We start from the raw sequence: 3,105 nt of genomic DNA on the forward strand, positions 1-3,105 counted from the left end.
CTGTCTTTCTCTTTGTCAATGTTTCCCTATCTGTCTGTTTCATTCCTCTTCCATTCCTCTTATCCTTTTTCTCTCCCTCAATATCTCCATAATTTATATCATTGTCTATTCTTTTATCTTGTCTCTCAATCAATAAATAAATCAATCGATTAGTCATTTAATCAATTACTCAATCAATCAAGTTTGCTGTCTGTCTGTCTGTCTGATTGTCTGCCTGTCTGTCCATTTCCCTGAGTGTGCATCATGCACGGCTGCGTGGTAAAATGTTTGCTTCTCAATCACATGGTGCTGTGTTCAGTCCCACCGTGTAACACTTTAAGCAAGTGTCTTGTAATATATTCCCAGTCTGACCAATGCCTTGTCAGTGAATTTGGTTGAAGGAATCTGAAAGAAGCTCATCATGTATGTATGTGTGTGTGTGTGTGTGTGTGTGTGTGTGTGTGTTTGGCCCCCAACACCACTTGACAACCAATATTATGAATACTATGGTCAAGTTTTTTACTAAACTCTTCAAGGGGGTGCTCCAGCCAACATCGCAACAGTCCAATGACTAAACAAAGTGAATCTATCTATCTATCTATCTATCTATCTATCTATCTATCTATCTATCTATCTATCTATCTATCTATCTATCTATATATATATATATATATATATATGTGTGTGTGTGTGTGTGTGGAGGCGCAATGGCCCAGTGCTTAGGGCAGCGGACTCATGGTCGTAGGATCGTGGTTTCGATTCCCAGATCAGGCGTTGTGAGTGTTTATTGAGCGAAAACACCTAAAGCTCCACGAGGCTCCGGTAGGAGGGGGTGTCCCTGCTGTACTCTTTCACCGCAACTTTCTCTCACTCTTTCTTCTGTTGACCAGCTTGCTTAGCCAGTGGGGTGGCATCATTTGAAGGCTAAAACAATGCGAAATGCATTGTGACCAGCGATGTGTAGCAAGATCTGATAGCCTGGTCAGTCATGTGATCACGTGATATATATACACATATATTAAACGATGATGATGATGATGATTATATATCCGAAAAATAAGCACACTCAAAAGTATTAGAGCAGTGATATATTTTTTAGGAAGTCAAAAGTTAAGGCCAATCATAAAATGACCATTGGTTTCACATCTATAAAGCGCTTAGCAACATAGGTGACTCATCGAACTTAAATGGCTGAAAGTGCATAGCCTTTCTACAACTAGAGGGAAAATAGATAATGGTCAGTTGGTTTGTATACAAGAAATATACAAAAAATAAATGTCCATGGTCCAGGCATGATGGGGTTGTCCCCCCTTACATTGGCTCTGACTGTGCTGATATTTGGAGATACAGCAAGTATACTCTACTAATGGAGAATTCCAAGTTTGTAGTAGGAAACGTTTTAGATGAGGGCATTGATTGAATACTTCTTTCCTGAAGTTTAAAAAGATCCCTGGGTATAGAGAGAGTCTTTCTAAGATTCTTGTCTTCTCTGCCAAGCAAAGCTTACATCGTTTGCTCCCATTTATATAAGTCTCTAATTGTTCATGGAGGCATGTGCGATTGAAGAGTCCGCCATCTAAGCAATAGCGCATGTAGATGGAAGGCGAGTCTAGTGGGATTTCATTAAACATGGCAGCCATGTACAAGGAGAAACAAGTTGGTGCCTGGATGCATCCTTGCTTAAGACCTCCAGTGATGGGAAACGGGTCTGTGAGGGCACGAACCAGGGCAATGAATTCCTCCGGACATCCATCAGCAGAATACCAGCAAGGAATTCGAGAAACTCAGAACATCTGGTGGCAGAGGAAAGCAGAGGAGATATAAAACTATGCAGACCAACAAGATTTGTGCAGCTTTTATGCTGCAACCAAGGCGATCTTCGGCCCCACAAGGTCATCAGTAGGCGGCCTGAATAACACAGCTGGCTCAACAATAACCAACAACCAGGGAATCTTCGACCACTGGAAGTCCCATTTCCAGTGCCTACTTAACGACCACTCACACACTCCTGACGATCTCCGCCAAAACACCACACAGCTCTCCATCTGCCACTGGATGTCCCTGCCACCCTCACACCATGAGTTCAACAAGGCACCTGTGCGTATGAAGCTGGAGAAGGCTCCAGGATCAGACAACATCCAGTTTGAATTTTTCATGCATGGAGGTCCTGAGCTGAAAAAAATCATCTGATGCTCCTTATCCTCAAGATCTGGGAAAGCAAGACCCTCACCCCTGAACAACTTCCGCGGTGCAACTGTCGTCCCCATCTACAAGAAGGGGGACTGAGAAGATTGCAACAACTATCGGGGCATCTCACTCCTGAGTATTGCAAGTAAGATCTTCACCCGTATCCTACTCAATCGCTTCCTCATCCTTGCGGAAGACGTGCTCCCTGAGTCCCAGTGTGGCTTTCGACCCTCTCGAGGCACAATCAACAACATGGCCTTTTGTGCCCTTCAACTCCAGAAGAAGTGTCAGAAACAACAACAGCCTGCAATGTTCATCTTCTGGGAGCTAAAGAAAGCCTTTGACAAGGTCCCCCATCCTGCAATGTATATATATATATATATCTTTATATATAAAAGTAAGGTTGTGTGCTGTCTGTCTCCTACGATTTAGATTCCTAACTACTCCCACATTTTGCAGTGCAGTTTAACCAAAACCGGGTATCTTATCGTCGTGATTCATATCAAGCCCTTCTGGGTATTAGCGCGCGTCTACGATGAGTCTACGATTTTAAAATAAATTTACCATCATTTTTTTTCATTTTAATGCATTTTTTCGCTATTATATAAGGGAAGTAACTCTCTAAAAATGTCTACGATGAGTCAACGATTTTAAAAAAAATTTACCATCATTTTTTTTCCATTTTTAATGCATTTTTTTGCTGTTTTTTGGCTATAACTCTCTAAAAATGCTTATATAGTTATTTCCCTTACAAACCCGAGCAACGCCAGGCGATACTGCTAGTATATATATATATATATATATATATATATATATATATATATATATATATATACATGCATATATACTTTTATGCACACATGTATGAATATTATACTGTAATGTAGTGGTTTGGCATAAGACAACGATACAATAAGTACGAGAGATAAATAATATGCA

This window comes from Octopus sinensis, linkage group LG16 (genome assembly GCF_006345805.1).
Source record: "Octopus sinensis linkage group LG16, ASM634580v1, whole genome shotgun sequence".
NCBI lineage: Eukaryota > Metazoa > Mollusca > Cephalopoda > Octopoda > Octopodidae > Octopus > Octopus sinensis.